Source organism: Sceloporus occidentalis, unplaced genomic scaffold (genome assembly GCF_023333645.1).
Source record: "Sceloporus occidentalis isolate IW3139 unplaced genomic scaffold, rSceOcc1.0.p SCAF_1, whole genome shotgun sequence".
NCBI lineage: Eukaryota > Metazoa > Chordata > Lepidosauria > Squamata > Phrynosomatidae > Sceloporus > Sceloporus occidentalis.
This window is the reverse complement of record NW_028316981.1, coordinates 137180115-137188300: the sequence shown is the minus strand read 5'-3', so window position 1 is coordinate 137188300 and position 8186 is coordinate 137180115. Positions and strand designations below refer to the sequence as shown.

The 8186-nt window shown below is 45.7% G+C and overlaps 1 protein-coding gene across 2 annotated transcripts in view; it reads left to right on the top strand.

Annotated features, from left to right (window-relative positions):
* The first annotated feature begins 1049 nt into the window (after positions 1–1049).
* Positions 1050–8186, top strand: part of GCGR (glucagon receptor) — a 52093-nt gene continuing 44956 nt past the window's right edge. For both annotated transcript variants that reach the window (XM_089538413.1, XM_089538393.1), the window contains exon 1: positions 1050–1209. The gene's annotated coding sequence lies outside the window, so the exon portion shown is untranslated. The remainder of the gene's footprint in view (positions 1210–8186) is intronic.

Genomic DNA, 8186 nt, shown 5'->3' with positions numbered 1-8186 from the left:
AGGGGGGAACCCCCCACATATTTTGACTTTGAAATGAAGGAGCATCCACGATTGCAGCAGACATGTGTTGGGTTGTGTAATGTAAATCTCACATGGAGTTACTCCTGCATTGTGCTACGCAATGAGTGTGTTGAACGGCAGTGCAAGGAACAAGAGGCAAAAAGTGACCTGATTCCTCCTGGCTTTGGTTAGCAAAAGAACTTGGTGTTGGGGTTTAGTATATCTGGTAATGTGTGTATATATATATATATATATATATATATATATATATATTATGAGGGGTGGCCTAGCGCAGTGGTCAGAGTCTTGGACTCGAGGACTCTAGAGGCTCTGGATTCCTAGCTCAGCCATAGAAACCCCCTGGGTAACCTTGGACAAAAGTCACACTCTCTCGGCCTCCTCGAGGGGGGCAATGGCAAAGCCCCTCTGAAGAAACCTTGCCAAGTCCAAGACGACTTGAAGAGCAGGGCTCTGTTAAGCGGGGCGCCAAGGGAGGCCCGGTGGGGCGTGTGTGCCGCTGCAAGAGGCGGGGTGCCGCCGGGGCCAGGAAGGGGCCAAGAAGCCAGAGAGTCCGCCAAGGGCAGCAGGGGCAGAAGGGCCAGAGGCTCCGCAGGTCTTGCAGCCCTCTTCCCTCCGACGCCCAGAAATGAGAACTGTCCAATGGGTTGAATGTGAATTCTTGTTCTGAAGTTCTCCTTAAAAACACCCCCTTGATGCTCAGGAGGAGCCCCTGGGCTGGGCCTCTGGGGCCCTTGCCAGGCAGAGCCAGGGGGCCCTGGTTGTTGTCTGGGAAGCGCTGGCCTTCCGGGCGGAGGAAGGAAGCCGGGCGCTGCCTTCTTCCCAGGGGCTCCCCGCCTGCTCCGGGAAAGGAGGAGGAAGCCCACCGCCGGCACCTGCCGCCCCGGGGCAGAGAGAGAGAGAGGGAGGAGGAGGAGGAGGAGGAGGGCCCCGCCGGCCCCAGACCCCTCCCAGGCCCTCCTTGGCTCCCTCCTTGGCTCCCTGCCTCCCTCCCGGCGGAGGCTGCCCAGCCAGGACCACGCGCGCCCCGCCGCACAAAAGTTTGGAGAGCGGCGGCGGAGGAGGAGGAGGAAGAGTTGCTGCTGCAGAGCCTGGCCCCGAGAGGAAGGCAGGAAGAGCCCCCTCCCTCCCCAGAGGCCTCTCGCCCAGCCATGCGCCCCGGAGGGCCCCCCAAGAGCCCCGGCAGGAGAGGTAGGAAGAAAGAGAAGGGAAGGCAGGCAGGGGCCCCGGATGGAGAGCATGCCTTTCCCTTCCTGGCCCAGGGAAGAAGACCAGGCACCCCAGGCGCCCGGGGCTGCCCTTCCTCCCCCGCCCGCTCCCCCGGGAGCCTCCGCGGAGACAGACACAGGGGGCTCTGGCCGGAGAGAGCCTCGGCCCTGGAGGGGCTTCCTGAGGGAGAGCCCCAGCCAGGAAGGCTTTTTAGGGGGAGGGGTGGCAGTTCTCCCTGCGGAGGAAGGAAGAAACCCGGCGCCTCCAGCCCAGGCTTCCCTTGGGGCAAGGGGCACCAAAGCAGGTGCAGAAGAAGCGGCTTCTCACCTTCAGCTGCCCCAAGAGAGGGAGACTGCGGGACAGGGACCGAGAGGAGAGGAGGAAAGAAGAGTCTCAGGAGGACTAGTAGGAATTAGGAGAATAGCAACAATACAGTCCTACCTATCTCCCTCCCTCCCTCCCTCCCTTTCTAATCTTCCTATCTTTCTTCCCCTCCTTTCTTTCTTTCTAATTACAGTCAGGCCCTCCTTACCCACAGATTTTTTTATCCACGGATTCAAGCATCCAAAATATTCCAAAAAAGTATACATTTCAAATGGCAAACCTTGGTTTTCCAGTTTATGTAAGCAACATCATTTTGCTCTGCCACTGTATTTAATGGGACTTGACCATCCACAGATTTTGTTATCCACAGGGGTCCTGGCACCAAACCCCAGCAAATAACAAGGACCCACTGTATTATTATTATTATTACTACTGCTACTACTACTCCTTACCTGTCTGTCCCATGGATCAAGGCAGGGGACAACAGCAATTAGAGAACAAAAAACATCAATGAAAACACAGATCACTTTAAAAGGGCCAACAGATGTGCCCCCAAAAGCACACAACTGGATCCCCACCTCTCCCTAGCCCCTTCTTTACCCCTCTCACCGATCCTGAGAGCAAAAATTTCTTTCCCTGGACCCTTCCTTGAGGTCCTAAGGGTAGCCCTCTAAATAGGACCCCATTCCTTATCACTTTCCTGATGCATTTAATAAATCTAGACTATTTACGGCATCTAGTTCTTCAGTTTATACAGCCACCCATCAACAGAGCCTCCCTGGGCAGTATATCTAACAACAACAAAAAGTAGATTCCCCTGTACTTTTCCCGCTTAAGTCTAGGTATCTCTGGCTTCCAGAGCTGCAGCCCTATCTATTGCTCTGCTGGGCCAAAACAACATGTGATGTCTCCAGAACTGACCAATTTACAGTGGGCCCTTGGTATCGTTGGGGTTTGGTTCCTGGACCCTATGCGGATAACAAAATCTCACGTCCCATTAAATGCAATGGGGTGGTAAAACAGTGTCCCTTATTTAAAAAGCAAAATCAAGATGGATGGGTAACTCCATAGATGAAGAATCTGTGGATATGGAGGGCTGTTTATGGCCCATGTTTTCGCAGACTACAGTCCCATTTTGTGTAGTCCCTCTCCCTTTGATCCTGTCCCTTTTGTTTATACCACCCCCTTCTTGTGCTGTTTTCTGTCTTGCCAGTCTGAGGCTTTATTACGGCCAAGGCTCGGTCTTCTGCCCTGAAAGTGTCACAGCGGTGGGCCGTGTTTGGTCTCCTGCCCCCAGCCTTTGGCCAACAACACCATCAGTCACCTAACAGCTGGCAGAACCTGAACCTATTAATACTAATGGCAATCTGCTCGGTGTGTGTAAGAGAAGAGGTGGCAGCGGGGAGTGTGAGCCCACGGCTTGGGCAAACAAAATTTTAGAAAGGAGGTTGTCCGACATCAACTGTAACCTCAAGGCAGGCTTGGGGAGCCGGGGGGGGGGGGGGGAAGAACCAAATACAATAATCTATAAAAATAATCATTTCAGTAACGTACAAAAATGGAAAAATCAATATCCACTTTTATAATATACAAGGAGGAGCTGCCCATGCGCTGGTTTTGTTTATGATAAATTGCATTATAGAGTCACTAAACCAACACAGAATCCTGTGGCACCGTAAAGGCGAACATGTTTATGATAGCATAAGCTTTTGCGACATCTCCTTGAAAGGGGCTTTAGTCCATGAAATATTATGTTAATAAAAGTTGTTAGCCTTTACAGTGTCACAAGAGTCTTGTTCAATTTTGCTGCAGCAAACTAATGTTAATACAAACCCTTCTTGAGGAAAACAGTCTCAAAATATCCATTTGAAACTCCTCCTTTAGTTTTGTACACCAAAAACTAACAAATGGATCTGGATGTCCACAAAGTTCAGTGAAGACTGGTCTTTATTGCTATCAGCTCTGCTAAAATGAAGTCCATCATGGAGTTAAGAGTGTGTTCGTGGGCAAAGGCGAGCTAACTATGTGTGCAGGGTTGGTGAGCAGACTGCACTTGTAGTGTGCATCTACACTGAAGAAATGCAGTGTGACACCACTTTAACTGCCATGGCTGCATCCTACAGAATCCTGAGAACTGCAGTTTTGTGAGGCATCAGCACTTACAGTAGGGAAGGCTAAAGGTTTTGTAAAACTGCCAGTATTCCATAGAACAGAGATACAGCACTTAAAGTAGTGTCAAACTGCATTATTTCTACAGTATAGATGCGCCTGTAGCTGATCAATAGCAAGCATGTTCCAAACGCCCAGCAGTGTATATGCCATAATCCTACATTGGTCCCCTTGAAAGAGTTAGGAAGGAAAAGTACAGATATTCACCTCTGACTGTTTTTGTTAGTGTTATTGACATTATATTGTAGGTATTAAAATTCCTCAATTGTGTAAACAAACTTCTGGCTGCTGGTAAAGACTGGTGTGTGTGAATGCGTTGGTTCTAATGTTTGATAGCTTTAGTATGTTCAGGAATGGAATTTTTGTCTCTTTTGTAGGAAGTGTATACTTTTTTGTGTATTCTCTCATTTCAGCCCCCCCTCCCAACTTGGCTGGGCATGCTGTCAATATTACTCTTATAAACATGTTATCTTGTGAATAATTTTCCAAGGTGTCTTCACCAAAACACCATAGCTGCTGGTACTGGTACTGGCAAAATAATTGCATGACAGTGACTTGACCAAATGTTGTCTTTAGCTTCTTTTTTCTAGAACTAATTCTGTTGCACTACCTGTCTTACTTAGGATATTTCACCGGTGAAAGCAGATCTGCAGCCTGTGGGGATGGCTGCAGATCTCCCTCACTTCTTTTGTGTTACTCAAAAGGCAGGTGATGATGAAAACCAAGAGATCTATACCAATTGCACCTTCTTCTTGGCCAGTGTATATGAAGAGTAGAAATCTTTTTCTGTTGCCTTCCAGAGTGAGTTCTGACCTCTGATCCTTATAAACGAGTCCAGAACAACAACAGAGTTTAGATTACGCAGTCCTACAGTTTTTTGCCTGGATTCAGTTTCTCTTGTATGAGTGTGATGACATTTCGGTTTTGTACAGCAAATTCCGGGAAAAGCTGCATTGAGCAGACAAACTCTCTTTAATTAACCTATCACTTCTGTAACATGGAATGAAGCGTAAACACAACCTTCTTAAAATGCCTTGCAGGAATTTCCCTCCATTTCAGGGTGGTTCCATCGAATGGTGTTGGCTGGGCACATTATGAATATTTCTGTTCTGTCCATCTGTGTCCTTCCAAATAGCTGTACCAGGGACCTTTCCCTTGGAGTAAGCTTGGATAGCCTTCCCACTTTCCCTTGGAGTAAGCTGCAGATGTGTATACTTTAAAATTCAAAGTGTCTATCGGGTAGGTGGGTGGGGGTAAAAATGCACACACACACACACAAAAAGATGCATTAGCAGCTATATAAATATTTTAGCATTTTGTAAAAATTGAAGTAAGCTTTTATCGGATAGCGTATGCAATTTCAAAAGGAATTTTAAATATTTGGTGGCAGCAATATTTGACATAGAGAACAGTGTGTATAAAGGCTGTGAAATACATTAAGGGGATTGGTAGGAGATCTACAAGAATGCAAATCTCTTGCTTGCTGATTACTCTCAGTTCCACACAAACCAATTCTAATGTCTAACTTTTGCACAAAGCATTATGTCCACATTTTCAGGGATTTCCCCTCAGATACCTAGATGGTTTCCCCTCCCCCTAATTAAAACTGGGATACTCAGAATCCCAATATTTTCTGGGGGGGGGGGGGGATACCTAGATTTATAGTACTTACTATGGAGGAAAAATCCATGAAAATGTATTAGTTGTGCTCTTACATTTCACACTGTAGACAGATTTCACGTTGCATACTGTGAAGATTTTCAGACACACAAATCCTTCCCAATCTCAGTCACCTTGTCCCTACATATTAGTCTAATATGTCCATTAAGTCAGAGCCTGAACACGTGTAAGTTTCTACATTATTTTTTTTACCAAAATCCCCATGGGAACAGCTGCATGTTAATGTCTCTTGGATTTTTGAGCCCAAATGTGGCATCCAGTCTCCCATCACCTTTGTTCACTTTACCTTTAGTATGCATTTTTCCTGTCTAAGTCACCCTAGTAGTGTGAACCAGATCCTCCATCATTTGGGCTCTGAGAGAGGTCACCACATTTTGACTGTGTGCAAGCAAAGGAACTATTCTGTGTATATGCCATGAATGTTCCCAGATGCATTAGTGAAAAGTAATATAATATGTATTTGCCTATTGATTTCACTGATGATATGCTATCCCTAATTCCCCATGCCTTGATATAGGCGCTAGAAAATATTTTTAAGGGCTGAGTTTGCTCAAGCAGTATGACTTTGGGTTTGGCTGCCTCCAGATGCTTAATTTGTAAAACCACAGCTAGTTCAACCCTATCTGGGCATCTTCTCCTCTAAGATGTAATGGGGACAGAGTGCTGGATTGGGATTTGGGAGAGATGGGTTCAAATCACCACTGAGACATGAAACATGTTGGGTGAGCATGAATTAGTTGATATAAATCTATGTCCTACCTCACAAAGTAGCTGTGAGGGCAAAATGGAAGAGGGAGGAGAGCCTTGCCTGGAGTCTTGAGCTCACTGAAAAAGAAGCATGATGTAAATGTAACTGGGCTGGCCTTGAGTGTGCTGCCCCTTTTGTACATGCTCAGAGACACTCTTCTCTTTAGATAATAAAGAGAAACAGAGAAAAACAACATCCCTATTAGGTACAGTATATAGAAATCATGATAACACACACATCCCTACCTGTTTGAACAACTGGGTGCTGAATGAAATAGCACAGTCAAATGGCTGTGTGATTGGACCACTGCATGGCCAAATCCAGACTGCTGAAGTTCACCCCCCCCTCCCCCCGGTTTCTCTTGATATTCATCACACAGTCATAAAGGTTTGATCACTGATTTGGAATAGTATGATGGAAATCTCTCAGTTTGCCTTGAAAAACGGTAACTTGGAAAATAAAGTGAACCCAGTCACATCACTGTATCTGCATGATCACAAGAGGATTCACTCAATCCACGTAAGGCACATATCCAAAGTAGTATGAACTAGACCTCAGCTTTCATGATCCAGCACCTGACTTATGCTGCAAAATCCACGACCTGACAATAACAAACTAATTCAAGCATGTGCACTTAAATTGAGCACATGTCTGCTTATGATCAAGTCCTTGTGTCTTTAGTGGAATTTCAGGTGAGTGGGCACTGGATTGCAGTTTCTATCTGGTTCTTGTTTTGTGCTAATTGTGATTGTGATGATGATTCTACATAAACCCAGGTGGAGACAGTTTTGTACCCCCAGTTATGGATCAGCCTGTAAGGCAGCACTGTGGATAGACTAAACCTCGTTCAAAGCCTTGCTGGCAGAGTTGGAGGGAGAAAAAGCACCACCACCACCCACTCCTCCCTTTATTTTCCCATTAATTCCTATGAGAATACTACAGGTCCAGTGGGCCCAAGTCTTTCCAAGCATACCCACAGAGTACTCCTTTTTGCCTGTTCTAATACTGAAGAAGCAAATGGTAGGAAACCTATCACTGCAGACAAGATGGTGTTTGCAAGGTCACTCTCCCCTCCCCCCTTTTACTTTATATCCCACATTTAACCCAAGAGTGTGACTCAAGGCAGCTCATAGAACAAATAGAAGTAAAACCACATTGCTAAAATATACAAAAAGTGAAGATTGAACTGTCTATAGAAATAAAAATCATATAAAACATATTATTTTCCTGTGAGGTGAAGCTTGTCTTCATTCCCTCAGAGGTAGGAGATCTACAGTAACATCCTATGGCTCCTGGGATGCCTTCCGGGGGACCACACCACTGCAGCACCAATGCTTTTTAATATGTACAATGAAGAAGTAACAATTTCTGGAAATGGTTCTAGTAAGTGCTGAGGTTCCCTCCTTCAGCATAAGTTACCAATATGAGTGAATCAATATCTACATGTGTATATTTGCAACCCAAATAGGCAAAATGCAACTTTCTGCTGTTCCCTGGGTGGCATGTGAGCCCAAGGGTGACCTGCTCACTCTTCTTGATTGGCCATTAGATGGACAGTGGTGCCCAGCAATCCTGAAATAGGGAGGACCACTCTTCTCATGTTGCTACTAGGGATGTAGGTTAAGCTGAAGTAGGTTATACTATGAGACAGTACAGGCTCAAGTAACATGGCTAAATATGAATTTGAACCTGGATCAAACCTCTAATACATGGATCCCCAATACACGTGTATACATTTCTCCTCCTGATTTTTATTGAACTATATTTTCTTTTTCTTTTCTTTTTTAAAAAAGTGAGGCTGGCATGCTACAAAGCAAAGCACTAGCCTGTTTCCCTGCACATCACAGGTTTGCCTTCTGTGAAATAGCTGTTTTGGTGTGTTTTGTAGAGCCAAAATAGACGACTTGGCATTTGAGGTTCAGACTCCACTACTTGGCCTTTTTTTAACTGGTCTTGTCTCCTTAGTTTGTCTTTTATGAAATGGATCTCTGAGTAGAAAACTGGTTCAAAAAACTGGTCTTGTTTTAGAGCTCAGACC